The sequence below is a fragment of the Lycium barbarum genome, chromosome 2, assembly GCF_019175385.1.
Source record: "Lycium barbarum isolate Lr01 chromosome 2, ASM1917538v2, whole genome shotgun sequence".
NCBI lineage: Eukaryota > Viridiplantae > Streptophyta > Magnoliopsida > Solanales > Solanaceae > Lycium > Lycium barbarum.
This window is the reverse complement of record NC_083338.1, coordinates 23,523,084-23,543,389: the sequence shown is the minus strand read 5'-3', so window position 1 is coordinate 23,543,389 and position 20,306 is coordinate 23,523,084.

The following is a 20,306-nucleotide window of genomic DNA, read 5'->3' as shown; positions in this document are numbered from 1 at the left end:
CTCGGGTACCCGTCATGGCCCCTAGTCGGGTCGTGACAATAAGTGCCGCCTGGGACTTAAGTGCAAATTCTATAATTTTATGTTTTGAAACCTATAAATAGTCCATTGTAGGGTTTTAATTGTAGTCAGTGATTATATTTTGACTTTTGGCTTAGAACATTAAATACTCTCTAGTTTTTGAAGGTTCAAACATCAATTCAAGTATCATCAATTCCTCTTTTCTTCCAAAATAAGCAATTATGAATTCTTCAATTACTTATTTCTTGTTCTTTGTCATGAGTAGCTAAATTCTTTTACTAGGGTTGTGAGCCCAATTGATGAGTGTTTTGTGATTTGGTTTGTGATTGATATACACATAATGTATTATTAGGGTTTATTTATTCTTCATTCTTCATTCATAAATATTGGTTGCAAACATTGATTAAAGCCATAAACCTTGATTTATTTGGGAAAATAATTAGGGTTGGTAGGAATAAATAACAAGGACTCAAAGCTTTAAACTTTGTTTAATAAATTCACTTAGGAATAATAAAAATTTACTTGGCATGATTAATCGTTCTTCATAGTTACTTTCTTATATTTGAAAAAATCATAGAGAGAAATAATCTTTATTTATTGGGAAATAATAGAGATTCATATAGAGATTAAGTGCATTCATTTAATGATCCATTAGAAGTATATCAAGATCAATATCCATGATCATACACTCTATCTAACGGGGACACAACCTTAGTTTCTTTTACCATAAATTTTCACCAAAGCAAGTGGATAGCAATTAGTCATAGAAAAACCAACTTTTACCAAAATCATCGGATTAAGACATTAGACCTAAACGTAGCATCCTACGACTTTAGTAACCTTTTCACACCATATTCCCTGTGGGATTCGACTCCAACCTTGTTGGGTTAATATATTTGACAACGTCCGCGTTATACCATTAATAGGTGTAATATGAGCGTATCACATGTGTTAATAGTAGATATTGGAAACTGTTGTTCCATCGTGATTGAGATATTGTAGGTCCTTAATTATTGGTGTTAAAACGAGGATATAGTTTTATATGACTTGTGTAGTCTTTCATGATATTGTTGGCGTACCCATGTTTGGTACTTGTGATATTCATTTGATTATTGATGTTGATATATACATTGCACACATTCTCATCCTTGATTCTGATTATTTTTGACTTATACTTGTTGATTTATCTGCCTATCTTGCTTTATTGTCTTAATTATGTTAGCTATACTTAGTCGGCCTATGATGCCTACCAGTACTATGGTTTTGTACTGACTTGTACTTGCTGCATTCTTTTATGAGTGCAGAGTTCCAGGTTGGGTCTTCTTCCGTCTCCCGTGGTTGATAGTTGCTATCAGAACTACTTCAAGTCTACCGGGTGAGTACGAGATGCCCAATGGCTTGAAGACTCCTCCTTATTTGTCTCTTACTTTCCATTCTAAGACATAGACAAATTTGATGTATTATTATATTACCAGACTTGTATAATTTGGATTCTAAATGCTCTTATATGGCTTAGATCAGACCCTAGGTGTATTTCTTATTTCCTCACTTTCTTCTATATTATTATCGTAAGACTTACGTGATTGTTCTCTTCTGCTTAATTGATTTATTTACTTATGTCTTTATTCTCGTTGTGTTGAGGGTTCTCTTACCGAGGTGGGAAAGGTAAGTGCCCGCACGGCTTAGCCAAATTAGGTCGTGACATCCAACAACCGACAACAGTTCATCTCGAATAGTCTGCTCAAGTCCCAAAGTCTTTTAAAAACCCACTCTAGTATTTCTTAGGGTAGAGCGAAGCTAAATCCCAACGGACTAGTCCATTCTTACCTAGACGGACTTAGTTATTTGAGAGGTATCTAAGGCCATTAAGAGATTATCTTGTGTCATGACGGTCTATGGCCTGAAGACACCGTATCCAACTATGTGAAAAATTAAAAGATGTACATGCCGTTATACGAACCATTTGTTCTTAGGGTTGGGAATTTTTCCTTTAATTTTTAGACTTCATTCGAGAGGAGCTCGGAAAGTCTGAGAGACGATAAAGGACCCATGGGGGATTAGTTTAGGATTGTACCTGGTACACCCAGTATCTTCGAAGAGCACGTATCAAATTTGAAGCATAAGTACGTTGAGTCAGGGTTAAGTAAAACCACTTTGGAATATAAGGAGAAAGCATTATTAAGTATATTTAATAAGTTAAGGATGTGTATAAGGTATACTGGAAGGTTTTATAAGAACATTAGTGGAAGAAATGGAATAGTACGACTTTGGAGAAAGGATGAGTAAAGTCCGTGTGAAAATTCTGGTCCAACTTGAGGAAAGAATATCTCTTAGCGTATGAAGTGTTTCAAGATGTTTCAAAAGCCTAGAATGAAGTTCGTTGAGTCTAGTTTCCAATGCAACAAGCCGCTCCTCAATAGGACATTGGGGTAAGGAGCTATGGACGTTACAAGTTGGGACGGCAGGCCAAGAAAATAGCCTGCGCGAATGGGCCAGGGAGTGGCGCGAACGCGCTGAGTAAATTTAGGCTCGGGTCGAGGATGAAGTATATGACCTAAGTATAAGAATATATATATATATATATATATATATATATATATATATATATATATATATGACATTTGGAGACCGTATGGCGTAAATTAGTTCATACGTTACTTGATGAAAAGCCTCGTAACCGTAAGCTAAGGTGGGGCCTACATGCAGGGGTTTTATAAAGGACATATGAAAAGTAATATAAGTAGTACATGGGAAGTTGAGCAAGTCTTAAGAAGGACCCTTAAGCCAAATGTGGGCGTAAGCCCTCCAAAAGGATGATTTAAGGATACGTTTTCGGACGATCTGACTTTGGGAGGCCAAAACGCCATGATAAGTTTGTAATTTGTTGTCATACCAAAATTTAAAGTTGTAGAAATTGAATTAGCTTTCCAACCATAGGTCGTGGTCCCTCACACGATAGTAGGATCCAGAGTTATGACCTTGTTACTGAACGAATGCGCAGGCAGTGGAATAAGCCAGCACGAACGCGCTGACCATTTTTTTGGTCGGTGCTAACCAACCTAAACACTTATAAAAGGGTCTCTATACCCTTAAACAGCAACCAAACACCCTCTAAGCTTCCCCAAACCTCTGGAAACTTCCGCCAACTTCCACTTATCAATTTTCACGCAAATCTAAGTATAATTTCCGAATTCCAGTCCAGACATCGTATAGTTGTGATTATAAAATCGTACAGCAGGGCGCTTTGGCTTAAGTCGAAGAAGGAAAGTAAAGATATAGCAATAATATTGGGAGTAAGGTATGGTCTCTTATCATCAATGTTAATTTTGATTTATTTACAGAGGTAAAGTCGTTAAATAATGGTGTAGCGAGTTGGTTAGTCATGGAAGTTGGAAAACAACTTGTGGGCTATTTTATGGCACATATTGGTGTTGGGAATGATGTTATTGATGTTGATATTGTTGTTGTTATTGTTGGTTGCTGAATTGAAATTTCGAGCTTGGCACATAAACAGGGGAGATGCTGCCTAAATTTCGGCAAATTCTAAGGAGGTTTAATTTGAAGGTTTAGGATAAGTATATAACTGTTACACCTCGGAAAATTTTCCGTTGGTACGCAACTGAATGAACTAGTGATGAGTATGAGTGTATGACGTTCATGAGCAAGGAACGACGTTTGATGACCTTAGGCGAGATTTCAAAGGAATCCGACGTAAGACGAGAAAGTTGGCTAAGATAAGGCAAGGTGAGGTGAGAAATGCATGTGCATGGATATGGGTGATCAAAATAAGAAGTCTAAGAAATTTGGAAAGTTGCAGAATTGCAATCTGCCCAGTAGTCGTAAAGTGCAAATACGGACCGTAAACTGCCAGGTCGTAAACTGGCATGCCAAACTTCAACTTTCTGCCAGCTGAGGAAAAGGTATAATACGACCTGGAATACGGACCGTAAAGTGATTTACGGCCCGTAAACCATGGTCGTAAATCACCATGGTTGCAGCCTAAAGCTTCTGGTTCTGGAAATGGTTAAATACGCCCATGATGGACCGTAAACTGAAGGACGGGCCGTAAACCTCCATGGATGACCACTGTTCACCCAACACAGATTTTTCACAAGTCATTAAATAAAGGGATCAAGACTTGTCTTATTTCATTACAACATCACACCACTTCTCTCTAAAACTTTTCTCTACATTTCTTATATGAGTTTTCAAGGATTATAAGCCATCAATAACATTAAGACAAGTGAATCAAGGATAAGGGAATCATCAAGGATCATCCAAGTCAAGAAATCCAAATGGAGAAAAACTAGGGTTTTGCTCAAAGAGGAGTATTATCAACCAAATCTTGTTCCTATAACTTCTAAGGTAAGATTCATGATTTTTACATGATGTTTAAGGTATTGGAGAATTAAAATACATGGATTGTAGAAAATGTGGTCAACTAGGTCATGAATGGTGAATGGTGACATTTTGAGGAATAGTTTGAATTGAATTATGAATGTTGTTGTGTTACGATATGAATGTATTATAAATGGTACTAAGATCATGAACTCGACACTTTAGACGAATGGACGAAGTTGGAGGTCATGACCACAAATATGGGAGAATTAGAAGCAAATTGAGAAATCTAGATAATGTGGATGATGTGAATGACTAATGGCCATTGTTATGATATTAATGAAGGTATAGACGCTAGCATTGGAAGGAAACGTGCAAGTGTAGAATAGTCCGACGAAAAGGTATGTAAGGCTAACCCTTCTTTCATAAGGCATGATTCTTGGCCAAACTTCTAATTCCTCTATATGAGTATGTTGTATTCATGTGATTGACACTCCGAGCTCATAAGCTCACGATCCTTAACATGTACTACGATTGTACTACGCCCCTCATATGACGAGTAAGCCTAAGATATGGATGTAGCAATAATGACGAAGATAGTGATGACGATAATAATAATAATGATGCCAAAGGTGCCTACGGGCTATTATACTTACATGTGCCTATGAAGGGCTATAATGACACCCCGAGCTTATAATGCCGGGTAGAATATATGTATATGGACGTATATATGTATATGATTATGTATAAAGTATGTATACGATTACGTAACGCGCGCACACCTCTGCAGATGGTACGGATAACCCTGAAGCCTTGGTAGGGCCAGGTAGAAATAATATTAAGCCTTGGTTGGCTAAGTACGTATGAAACACCGAACCTTATGGTCGGGCACGCTATGTATGTATATAAGTGTATGGCTATGTTTATAATATGAATATGAATGTGAAAAGACTATGTACACGAATACGAATAAGGACATGTATGCGAATATGAGCACAAGTAGGGTACGAGTACTATTATGAAATACGCATGAGAAATGGAAAGTTCCTATGAAAGGCAGGTAAGTGCCATGATGATGATATTATTGTCTTCCCTCTTGTGCCACTTCATATATTGTCTATGATGCTTCTACATTGATGTTAATCACGCTTTACATACTCAGTACATTCTTCGTACTGACGTCCTTTTGTTTGTGGACGCTGCGTCATGCCCGCAGGTGCACAGAGAGACAGACTTTATCCATAGCTGCCTATTCGGAGATTACTTAGAGAGCTCCATTTCCTTCGGAGCCATATCTTTTGGGTACTCATTCTTTTGTGTATATAATTATGGGCATAGCGGGGTCCTGTCCCGCTAATGTGATATGTTATACTCTTAGAGGCTCGTAGATATTTGTGTGTGTGGGGGTAGATGTGTTGGCCTTGCCGGCCTATGTTTAGTATATCATTTTGTCGGCCACGTGGGCCCATGTACATTGATGTGGCATAGATGCCTATGATGATATAAATGGGTTGTTGTCCAAAAGGGACTAGTTGACGAATGAATGGAAATGCATGTATAATTATGTGGCTCACTTAGATGTAAGTATAAGAGTAAGCTAAGAGGGTGCTCGGGTGGGTTAACACCGGGTGCTCGTCACGGCCCCGAGTCGGGTCGTGACAATAACAGTGAGCCTAACCATAGTGTTAATGGTCTTATAGGTAGATTACAAGACCGGAAATAGGCTTATGATGCCAAAAATGAGATTTTTTCTATAATAAACATGAGGCTGATGATTTTAACTCTCGAAATTCCAAAGCTTATGATTTAATGCTATTATGAGATTATTGAGCTTATGTCATGATTTCCTCGATTTTATTCAGTGTTGTTGATCTCACCTTATGTCACTTGTTCCTTCAAGGTGAGACATAGTGATAATGATTATTCCATAATATAAATCGGAGAGTACCGACCTTACGTCACTCCGCTAAAGTAGTAGCTTATGTTTGAACCCTTATGCATGCTATGAGTATAATATATATATATATATATATATATATAGCTATTTTGCGACATTACTGAGTGCTATTATTTCATTTTGCTTATGCACTGCATTCATTCTCATTCTTCATGTATATATAAAAAGGCACAGTTGACAGGGGGTGACGCTGTGACCTTTGTTGTGATATATATATATATATACACACATATACAAGGCACAGTTGACAGGGGGTGACGTTGTGGCCTATGATGTGATGTTTATATATATAAGGCACAATTGACATGGGGTGACGCTGTGGCTTATGATGTGATATGTATATATATAAGGCACAGTTGACAGGGGGTGATGCTGTGGCCTATGATATGATGTGTATATATATATATATATATATATATATATATATATAAGGCACAGTTGACAGGGGGTGACGCTGTGGCCTATGTTGTGATGTTTTTAGGGGTGACGATGTGGTTCTGTGGGGGCGTTCATGTGCATTATTATAGATATGTGTGCTTTCTTGATATATCCTTACTGATTTATTTATCTTTGCACATTCATTGACATGTCTTAGATGTCTCTCATGATTTTATGTACATGTTGATCTCATGCCTTACATACTCAGTACATCGTTCGTACTGACGTCCCTTCTTGTGGACGCTGCGTTAATGCCCGCAAGTGTAGAGAGACAAGACGAGGATCTTTCATCACAGGCTGCCTTCAGGTACCAGTTCTGATTGGTGAGCTCCACTTCTTCCTGGAGCGCTACCGAGTCTGGATGTATATATGTTTGCATGATTTTAATTCGAGGCATGTCGGGGGCCCTGTCCCGACTTGTATACTTCAGTCATGTTCATAGAAGCTTTGCAGACAGTTCCTGTGTATAGCTTAGTTATGTTCTGTCGGTCGTTATATTGGCGTCGTGGGTCCATTGGACATACATTTATTCATGATATTACATTTATATCTAGTCTTAGCCTTATTTTGTCATTCGAAGCATAGAGAACACAAGTTATAAGTTGGTTCACTCGGTTTCCATAAGGTGCCGGGTGCCAATCACACCTTACCAAGGGTGGGGTGTGACAGTACCCCTATGTGGGACTGACATTTGTGTACCCCGTTCCCTTACTGCGTATCCCCATTCAGTATATTCATAAGTTTGTATAAATCTTGGGGCAAATGGAACGTCTTAACGGTATGTACATCCTTCAAATCGAATAGGTTTATCTTTTTGCTTAAAAAGGTAACATGCATGATTAGGACGCGATATATATTGTTTATGTGCTACGTGCTATGAAATATGCGTTTTTATGCCTATTTAATTTATGTGCTTAAATACATCTATTTCGTCTTGAACATGAATGGTCCGTTATTCGATTTCGAAGTCTTAGAATATCATTAAGCATACAAAACCTCAAAGTCAAACTTTTTCAAGGTCCATCTAAAATCACTCGAGCTCTCGAAACCTTACATAAAAGTCCACATGTACCAAATATTCCAAAAAAAAATCTTCTGGTCATCATTCAATTATTGTTGATCACATCATTTCTAAAAATCATCTTACTACGTCCCAATGGGTGTCAGAGTTGCACGTCAAGCCCTCGAAACCTTCCATCAAAGTCCAAATGTTCCAATTTTTCCAGAAAAGCTGTTCGGTCATCATCCATTTATCATTGATTACGTCGTCTTTCACGACCCAACTAGAGGCCATGACGGGTACCCGGAACTGACTACCGAGCACCTCTCATTAAACTAATCATCATACTCAACCTGAACTCATATAATCTCCAAGAAACCCATATCTATATACATAAGCCCTCACGGCTACAAAAATGATATACAAAAGTACAATGTGATCATCGTGGGACACTAACAACCCACACGTACGTATCTACGAGCCTATACTAGAGTACTAGACATAAGGATGGGACAGGACCCCGTTGTGCCCAATATATATACAAAAGAACATGATCATAAGTAGCACCTCCGGAATAATGGAGTGCTCCTGTAAGTTCGCTGATAAGCTCCTACGAATCTGCACCGTCTCCCTATCAACCTGTGGGCATGAACACAGTGTCCAAAAAGAAAGAACGTCAGTATGAACATTGTATGGAGTATGTAAGGCATGAATAATACTGGCATAATAAAGAAAACATTAAGCATGAGATGAAGGTATAACCTGATTAACCTTAAAAAGAAACACATGTCATGCATATCACATATACCACCATCGTTAACCCACGTCCGGGTAACCATCACACACCGCCCACTAGTGGTGTCATGTCCGGCCCTCTAGGCACGGTGTAATCACATGCAGCCCGCCTTTGCAGTGACGTGTCCAGCCCTCTAGGCACGGTGTAATCGCATGCAGCCCGCCTTCGCGGTGACATGTCCGGCCTTCTAGGCACGGTGGAATCGTATCATTATGTACTCATCATAAAATTATCACAAAGTATGCATTAGAATCTAAAGATAATCTATAACCATATCGGGGTGACGTAAGGTCGAGAGCCCCCAATTCCATTATGGAGTAATCATAACCATCATACCTCACCTTGAAGGAACTAACATTATAAGGTGGGTCTAGTAACAATGAATAACATTAAAGAATCGTATAAGGATCATTATCTTCGTCGAGATATCATATCGTAAGATTTAGGATCTTTGGACTTAGACTCATCCTCACTATTATTGGATTCATAACATAGCATAAGCTTTATCTCATAAAAAGCTCTTAATAAACATTGACTCATATTTTTCCGGAATATAAGAAGGTCATGGAAGATAAAGGGAGTCATGTCATGAGAATCATGCCTTAGAAAAGAAGGGACTAGCCTTACATACCTTTTTGTTTAGCTACTTTATCACTTGAACGTTCCCCTCCAATATTCACGTTTTTACTTTCAAGAGAGTTCGTACTAATATTAGATAATCGATAACATGAGCATGCTTGAACTAAAGCTAGAGAAAATTGGGCAACATCTCCTTTGTTTATACAAATTTCTCCATATCACATATCAACTCCCAAATGTCAATAACAATATTCATAATATCATACTCAACAATCTTCATCAACCACACATTATTCAATTCTTCTACTTCCATTTCAAGGGCATCCATAACCATGGTCATAATACAATATTACCTTCATCCTCATATAATGTTTCTTCCAAACTCTTAATATCATTTATAACGTAACTATACTCGTAACATATAAAGAATCATGATTCATATTAAGCTACTACTCAAAAATGTCACTATTCTCATATTTGTAATCCATTTTCTATTTCCTTCTATAATCCAAGTCTTTCAACCTCTCAATACTCTAAGTAACATGAATTGATCATAAAACTTACATTTGATAGTATGAGAATGCACTTTGGATCACAATACTTCACTTGTGTAAAACCCTAGCTTTAATCCAAAGAGGTTTCATGTCTTGTATGAAGCCTAGTGAGCTTCTTGCACTTGATTCCCTTGGTTTGATGAAGTTGATCCTTAATTTCTCTTGGATTCTTGTAGATGAAGTGTGAAGAGAGTTCTAGAGGTTTCTTGAGGTGTGGAGAGTGTTGGGGAGAAAATGAGAAATGACAGAAATGAACTTGGGTCCCTTATTTAAACTTAAAAATCTGTCCCGACCAAGTTATATGGGCACACATACTGTTCGTGTAACTTATACGGTCCGTATGTGTGACCGTATAATGGTTCCAGTGAAGACCCCAATTCTGGGCAATTTATACGGTCAGATATACGGGCCGTACCTTTTATACGGTCCGTATAAAGGACCGTACAATCTACAACTTCCCGAAACTTGTTCTGGTCGACCCGTTTGATCTCCAATCCTTATGGAACCTTCTTAACACTTGTTTAACACTTCACTAACAATCTAAGGGGCGTTATAACTCTTCTTTAAGACATCATTTAAATCAATAATTAACTCGGTACTTTGCAACCCTTTTCAAAACGCGGCTTATACTTTGCCTTTCTCAACGAATTTTCTTCTCTTGCCTCAAACGTCATTGGAATCTTAATTAGGACCATTAACTACGGTTTCTGACTTAAAGAAACATCATATACTTTCTCCCCTATGTTAGTCTAACTGTCATACGATGACATGAAATTTCTCGAGGTGTAATACAATTCCCCCCTTTAAAAACATTCTTCCTCGAATGTTAAGTTCTCGGGAATTCTACGAAAATTTTGCCAGAGTTTTCCCTGTAATATGGCGCTACCATCCTATCACAACAGCCTACAATAACCATGCCACATAGGGCTATAACACAATAGCAATAAATTACGGCCACACACGACCCAAAAGCATGAAAAGAAAGCATACATACCTCATAACGTTAATGTTTCATCTTGAATCTCTTCCGGGGGTGAAAACAGGTGTGGGTACTTGAACTTCATGTTTTCATCCACTTCCCAAGTCATTTCTTCTCGGTTATTGTTCCGCCACAAGACTTTGACTGAAGTTACTTCTTTATTTCTAAGTTTTCGTACTTGCCTATCTAATATGGCAATGGGTACCTCTTCATAAGCCAACATTTCTGTAACCTGAACATCCGCTACCGGCACGATTCTAGTAGGATCTCCAACACATTTGCGGAGCATTGATACATGAAAAACTGGATGGACTGACTCACGTTCTGAGGGTAAGTCCAATTCATATGCTACTTGGCCTATCCTGCGGACAATCTTATAAGGTCCAATGTATCAGGGACTCAATTTTCCCTTCTTGCCAAATCTCATCACACCTTTCATCGGTGACACCTTTAAGAATACCCAATCATTAACTTGAAATTTTAAGTCTCGCCGATGGTTGTCTGCATAGGATTTCTGGCGACTTTGGGCTGTCAATAATCGATCTCGCATAACCTTGACCTTCTCCACCGCTTGTTGAATCAACTCAGGGCCTATTAGCTGTACCTCTCCTACTTCAAACCACCCAATTGGGGATCTACACTTTCTGCCATATAAAGCTTCATACGGGGCCATTTAAATACTGGAATGATAGCTATTGCTGTATGCGAACTCAACGAGAGGTAAGTGGTCATCCCAGAGACCACCGAAATCTAGCACACATACCCGTAACATATCTTCCAAGGTCTGAATAGTGTGTTCGGCTTGCCCATCAGTCTGTGGATAAAATGTTGTGCTAAGCCTTACGTGAGTACCCAAACCTTCTTGGAAGGACTTCCAAAATTTAGCTATAAATTGGGCTCCTCTATCCGTAATAATAGATATCGGGACACCATGAAGTCTCACAATCTCCTTAAGATACAACCTTGCATAGTCTTCTGCTGAATATGTAGTTTTGACCGGAAGAAAATTAGTTGATTTCGTGAGTCTTTCCACAATCACCCATATGGAGTCATACTTGCTTCGGGAACGAGGTAACCCTACAATAAAATCCATGTTGATCACTTCCCATTTCCAGGTAGGGATTTCCATGGCTTGTAATAATCCTCCTTTCTTTTGGTGTTCCATCTTCATTTGTTGGCAATTTGGACATTGAGCTACAAATTCGACTATGTCCTTATTCATTCCATCCCACCAATACATTAGCTTAGGATCGTGATACATCTTTTGTCGCTCCTGGGTGAATAGAATACCGAGAGAAATGAGCTTCTTCTAGAATCCGACGACGTAGTTCCGCAAAATTCGGAACACATAGCCTGTCTCTGTATCTAAGAACTTCATCTGCAGTAATCTCAAATGGCAACTTCTCTTTCTCATGGGATGTTGTCACGACCCAACCCCGTAGGTCGCGACTAGTGCCCGACATGGACACTCGTACATACTTACCAACCAAATTTCACTTGCATTTACATATTATGAACCTCGTGCATACGAAATCATATACATATCATTTAAGTCGTTCCTTATATTGTAACACGTAAATCGATCGAGTAACGTGGTGTAGGGAAAAACCAGACACAACCTGAATAAACATCACTGAACAAACACGACCCACGACCCACATATATGTCTACAGGCCTCTAATACGGACAACAGAATCATATGACGGGACAAGGCCCCGCCGTACCCAAAATAATCATAAACACGAAGGTATGTATAACAGAAAGATCTGTACCAAAAGTATGGGCTCCGGATCAAAGGAGCGTTTCAGAACAGCAGAATGTGTACCCTAGGCTGGCGGATCACCTCAATAAGCGTCTGTACCTGCGGGCATGAAACGCAGCCCCCGAAGAAAGGGGGTCAGTACGGAATATGTACTGAGTATGTAAGGCATGGAATACAGAAGACAGAAACATAACCGGAATAACGACACAAAAGTAAAGGTATTATCCAGATTATCAAAGTGCTATTTCCAAATCACAAATCACGTAATGCAAATGCCAGATGTCAGAAAAATGCAGACTCATAATGTCAGAACGCTTGTTTTCCAGACACAGATCATGTATACCGATATCATAGGTCAGAAGAAGTACAGAGTGCTAAAGAGCTTACTTTCCAAACACACATCGTGCATATCAGAATCATATATCGTATATGTGCATATAACAGATCCCGGCCCTTTCGTAAGGGACGCGGTGAACAAAATTATCAATGCATGTCAGAATCATATATCAGAAGAACTACAAAAGGTAACTAGCTTATCCAAAATATCAAAGTGCTTACTTTTAACTCAGAAACGATGCATATCAAAGTCATGCACAGGGCACAGGAACATGGTCGCCACTCCTGTCCCTGGCGCCATAACACACCATATTCCAAAAGATTTCATATCTCCGAACATCTCCGTCACATAACACATCATAGCATATCCTCGGTACCCGGGGACATATAACACGGCGGGAAACCGGACACATCATACTTCGTAACATATACACGGTACCCGGGGACGGACAAATATACACAGTACCCCGAGACCGGACACATTATACTTCGGAATTCATATATGGAACCCGGCCCTCGAACAAGGGGCTCGGCGAACCATCCGCACGATACATACCGGCCCGGGACCTGGTGAAAGAGATCATGACACATGCACGAGCAGAGTAGTGAGAAACTAAATGCACATATATCCAGACTCGATAAATACGAACACTTACCGATGTTTGAAGATCGCAAACACGTTTTGAGTCGATCGGAGTTAGCATGTGAAAGTTATGTCAAATCAAATATAGCCTTTAGAATCATACTTACCTATCAACGTGTCTCAAAGACTTAGCGGAATAATCAGACTTGCTATCATTTGAACATTAAAACATAAGCCATATTTGGAAATTCAAGTAACAAACATATTAAGTAGTTTTCCAATATCATTATGGATCAAACCAAGTGGAGACCTTAGAACCATATATACGTATCAAAATATTTTTCAAAGACTTAAGCCATATCGATTTGCTTTCGAACAACGTTCGGAAACATACCAACTAAAATCTTCGAACATCATATATACATATCAAACCATAGGGAATACTTATGGAAATCAAAAACATTGGCCATCCTAGTGGCTCTAAGAGAAGAATTCTCCTTAGGATTATACATATACGTTATTTGTTCGTTCCAAACGATCATTCCAAAAGAAAGAGAGGTAAGCCTTACATACCTTGCCCGCTTCTTACGTAAATCCGAATTTAAGTCTTTGACTTCGCAAGATCTACAACAACATTCACATGTACCAAACGTTAGCCATCAACACTTAGAGTCCAATTCTAAACCAACACTTAATCTACAGAAATTTCGGCAGCATTTCCCCTGTAAATGCGCCATCCCCGAGAATTCAACTCGGCCAAAAATACAACAACAAATCCGAGAATTTAACTCGGCCACAATATCAACAACAATACCAACAATTATTCTAACAATATCCACCATCGATTCAAAACGCATACTAGCATTAGCAACTTCGTTCTACAACTTCAACGGCATCTCAATTATATTCAATTCATATTTGATCACACATTCAAGTACTAATCCAAGATCATTCAACACAATTCAAAAGCATTTTAAACAATCTATAAAATATTCAAACAATCCCATCAACATCATATTCCACCCAAACCTCCAATCTTCGACACAAACATTCACAACACGTATTCTTTTTCCAATTTCATCAACAACAACAACAATTTGCACCTTAACAACTCCATTCCCACAATTACATAAAACTATAATAAAATTACATAATTTCCTACAACAACTTACAACTAATTTTCATGCCAATCTTGAATCATTATTCTTCCATTTCCATCACAAGGCCACAACAACATAATTAACATACTAAATAGAATTTATTCCTCTTCCTTCACCAATACCCATACACACGGCCACACACCCACACATCCACAACACACAAATTTCATACTTTACATTCATTTCCATATACTACAATATATATATATATATATAAGTCTTCCATAATATAAAAGGATAGAATCTTTACCTTTTCTTGAATTTTCCACTTGCCACAAAAGGTATTTTCTTGCCTCAAAATTTATACCACGTTGAAGAGGATCTTGAGCTTAATAAGAATTCATGAAGAAAGGAATTTTTGGATCAAAGTTGGATGGCTTCAAATTTTTATTTTTTTTTAGTTGGCCGAATAGGCCTTGTCTCTCTCCCTCAACTTTTTCTTTTCTTGAATGTTCTTGAAAATGAATAAGAATGGCCCCTCTTTATTTATTTATCACATGGGTCAAACTCCACATGGACTTGGGACCTTATTTTGGGCTCTATGGCCGACCACCACTAGGCCAAGTTCAAGCCCAAACTCTTTTTTTTTCCAAGCCCACTTTTATTTCATGACAATTTGTAATTCATAAAACCATTTTTCAAATTTCCGATTATGCCCTTAGCCTTCCTCCATATTTCCGCGTCAATATTTTTCATGAACAACATAAATATTAAATAAGACCAAAATGTTGCCCCGTCTCTTTATTAGTCACGCTTATTTCAATTTATCCGAATGTGCAAAATTACGGGATATAACAGATGTATCTCTATAATGACTCAACCGAGGATCTTCATATTGACGCTCTTTCACCTCTATATATAAGGACGAAACAATTGGGTAGTGAATACAAATTCCTGTATTGCTTGAATCAATTAGGCGAACTCCAAGGCTGGCTAGCTGATGGAGCTCACGGATTAATTCTTTCTTCTCTGGAGGAACCTCACATAAGCTACCCATTGATTTGCGGCTAAGTGCATCAGCTACTACATTCTCCTTTCCGAGGTGGTATAAAATACCCACTTCATAATTTTTTAGTAACTCTAGCCACCACATCTGCCGTAGATTTAACTCCTTCTGCTTGAAAATATATTGGAGACTCGTGTGATCTATGTAAATATCAGCATGTACACCGTTCAAATAGTGTCTCCACATCTTTAATGCATGAATAACCACAGCTAATTCAAGGTCATGGTTGGATAGTTCTTTTCATATTTTCGCAACTGCCTTGAAGCATAGGCAATGACTCTACCGTGCTGCATCAACACACAGCCTAACCTACCACCAGAGGCGTCACAATATACAACATAACCATCTAGCTGTTCTGGGAGTGTCAGGACTGGGCTGAAGTTAATCTATCCTTCAATTCTTGGAAACTACTTTCACAAGCATCAGTCCATTGGAATCTTGCTGACTTCTGAGATAGATTTGTCAATGGTGTTGAAATAGAGGAAAACCCTTCCATAAATCTTCTGTAGTAACCTACCAATCCCAGAAAACTACGGACTTCTGTAGGTGTTGTAGGCCTTGGCGAAGTCTTCACAGCCTCAATTTTCCAAGTATCCACTCGAATGCCATCAGCTGAAATAATATGGCCCAGAAAAGTCACAGAATTTAGCCAAAACTCACATTTTGAAAATTTTGCATACAATTCACGAGTACGAAGAATCCCAAGGACCATGCGTAAATGGTCTGCATACTCGGATTCTGTCCGAGAGTATATAAGAATATCATCAATGAACACAATCACGAACAGATCTAAGAGAGGCTTGAATACATTATTCATCAAATTCATAAACACCGCCAGAGCATTAGTCAACCCAAATGACATTACCCAAAATTCATAGTGGTCATATCTCGTTCTGAAAGCTTTTTTAGGAATATCTTCTTCTCTAACTCTCACTTGATGATAACCTGACCTCAGATCTATCTTGGAAAACCATTTGGCGCCCTGTAATTGTTCAAACAAATCATCGATTCTCGGGAGAGGATATTTGTTCTTTATCGTCACCTTATTCAGCTGCCTATAATAAATACATATTCGTAAAGAACCATATTTCTTTCACACAAATGGAACAGGTGCTCCCCACGGTGACGAACTGGGCCTAATAAACCCCTTCTCAAGTAAATCTTTCAATTGAGCCTTTAGCTCTTTCAATTCTGCGGGAGCTATTTGGTAAAGAGGAATAGATATAGGTTTAGTATCCGGTAACACATCAATAGCAAAATCAATCTCTCTTTCTGGAGGAAGACCTGGGAGTTCATCTGGAAATACATCCGGAAATTCATTCACTACCGGGACCGATTGAAAAGTTAGTGGCTTTGCTTCAGTGTCATGAACTCAGATTAAGTGATAAATATAGACTTTAGCTATCATCTTCCTTGCCTTAAGGTAGGAAATAAACCTACCTTTGGGAGACGCTGTATTACTTTTCCATTCAAGCACGGGGTCTCCCAGAAATCGGAATCAAACAACTTTCATTCGGCAATCGACATTAGCATAACATGAGGCCAACCAATCCATACCCATAATCACATCAAAATCTAACATTTCCAGCTCAACTAGGTCAACTTTAGTCTGACGATCACATACCACAATCATACAATCTTTATACACTTGCTTATCTATTACGGGGTCACCAACCGGAGTAGATACCTCAAAAGGTTTAATTGACTCAGGTTTCACCCCAATACGACCAGCAATATAAGGAGTAATATAAGGCAACGTGGAACTCGGGTCTATCAATGCATAAACCTCATTAGAGAATATAGATAGTATTCCCGTAACCACATCCGGGGAGGACTTAAGATCCTTTCGTCCAGCTAGAACATAGATACGGGGCTGGGTACCACCTGAACTGGACGCTCCCCCTCTGCCTCTACCTCGTCCTGCTGGAATATGGGGAGTCTGCCCTATCGGGTACACAGACGAAGAAGAACCAGCTGCTGATCTTGTGGGATGAACTCCTCCTCTACCATACCTCGAGGGACAATTGCGCATCAGGTGCCCAGTCTGTCCATAAACATAACAAGCATTGGAGCCTTGACGACACGAGCCTAAATGTAAATTTCTACACTGACTACATCGTGGCACCGTTGGTCTCCTCTGACTATAATCGCCTCTAAACTAGGAACCTGAAGCTCTCGAGCTCTGACCCTGTCCTGAATGAATGGAGCGGTCAAATCTCCTGCCTGCAAACTGAGAAGGTGCACTAGTTGCTGACTGGCTTGAATATCTAGAATATGACTGCCTTGATCCCCCTCTATAGTCGCTGCCAGCACCAACAGATCTGGCCCTCTTAATCTGCCCTTTATCAATATCGCGCTCACCCCTTTGCGGTTGTTGCTGCTCTTCTAAATTCTCGGCATGGGCCTGAATATGGGAAATGTCCATCCCCTCCTACAATGAAGCTGTCAAGCAATCTTTAAACAAATGTGGCCCCAAGCCACTGACAAACCTATGCACTCTATCTCCCATGTCGGCCACCATGGTCAGAGCATATCTAGCCAATGAATTAAAGTGAAGGCTATACTCTCGGACACTCATGTTCCCTTGTTTCAGATTCAAAAACCTATCCGCACGGGCCCTTCGAACCTCGAGTGGAAAATAATGATGAAGGAAGGCATCCATAAATTCTTGCCAAACCGGGGGAGGTGCATTTTCCTTTCTTGAGGATACCCAATTATTATACCAAAGAACCGCCACATCCCGGAGTCTATAAGATTCAAAATCCACAGATTCAATATCGGAGGCATGAACAATTTTTAATGTTCTCAACATCTCATCAATAAAACCTTGCGGGTCTTCATCTGGCTTTGACCCGGGCTCGAGTACTAGTTGCCCTGTCACCTGAACTTGTGCTTTGCCGCTATGCCTGAGCGACAACTAACTGTGTCAGTAGCTGAATAGCTTCTGTCCGTTGTTCATCCGAAGCAGCCAGTGGAGGAACTGGAGGCACACGAGCCGGAGCTGAAGCCCCCTCCTGCTCTTCTTAATTAGGCGGAGTGCGAGAGGTATTAGATGGAGCCTCATTATAGGATTCGCCTTCCTCTACATTGGTTGGCAGCTCCCTTTCTATCCGCCTTTCTGTCGTAGCCTTGCCCTTCTGAGCGACTGTAGCTTTTCTCTTTGGCGGCAACACTAAAATCATAAGGCACAATAAGGGAGGATAAAATGTTATAACATGGCTTTATCGCACGATCTAGTAAGAAGAAGAATGGTCCTTTTTCCTAAATGCCCCACAGCCTCTTGTTTATAAGTGTGACGCGCTTCACACCCATAAACAAGACTCTGCTGTACACGGCTCGTAGACACACCCTAGGACGGAATTACTCTGATACCACTTTTGTGATGACCCGACTAGGGGCCACGACAGGTAACCGGAGCTGACTACCGAGCACCTCTCATTAAGCTAATCATCATACTCAACCTGAACTTATATAATCTCCAAGAAACCTATATCTACATACATAAGCCCCACGGCTACAAAAATGATATACAAAAGTACAATGTGATCATTGTGGGACACCAAAAATGTCACGACCCAACCGGAGGGCCATGACGGGCACCCGGTGCTGACCCACCCAGGCACTTTTTATCGTACATTTTCATTCACATCTAGGTGAGCCACATGGCTAACTCACAATTTTACATACATCAATAGTGCTAATCTCGTTGGACAACAACACATTTATATCATCATAAAATACATTGCCCATATCCATAAACACAAGCCGACGAGGCTATCAAGGTAATATACAAAATATAAGCCGACAAGGCTGCAAGACATCTAACCATACACAACAGTCTACGAGCCTTTAAGAAGAGAAGGTATCATCATATAGGTAGGACAGGACCCCGCCACGCCCATATGTATGTACACAAAAGAATAATACCCAAAAGTTGTAGCTCCGGATGAAATGGAGCTCCTCTATGCAGTCACTGAATACGAAATCTATGGATCAAGCCTGTCTCCCTGTCCACCTGCGAGCATGACGTAGAGTCCGCAAACAAAAGGTCGTTAGTACGAATAATGTACTGAGTATTTAAAGCATAATCAAGATCATAGAAGAAGCATAATAGACAGTACAAGAAATAACGCAAGATGGGAGAATCAGGAGGTAATAGAGTCATTTGTACCTCTAGTTTCCTTCATCATATCCACTTACTTATCTTTCATAGGGGCCTTTGATTTATGTATATATGTATATATGTATGTATATATGTATATATGTATGTATATATGTATGTATATATGTATATATATGTATATGTATGTATATATCTATGTATATATGTATATATATATATATATGTATGTATATATATATATATGTATGTATATATGTATGTATATATGTATTTATGTATATATATGTATATATGTATGTATATATGTATTTATATATGTATATATATATATATATTCGTATTCATACTCGTATCCATATCATACCCGACCATGAAGGTTCGGTGCTTCACATATCCGGCCATGACAAGGCTCAGTGATTATACGTACCTGGCCCTACCAAGGCTCAGTGTTATTCGTACCCAACTGCAGTGGTGTGCGCGCGATAGGTATCATACCAAGCCATATAAGCTCAGTGTTACATAATAGTCATGCATACATAGACACGTATACATAAGAGCCCATAAGTATCGTCAACATCATTACCATCGTCGTTTTCATTACATTTATCCTTAGAGGATCGACTATCATATAAAGGAAAGCAATAGAATCGAGGATCATGAGCTTTAGTAATTTTACA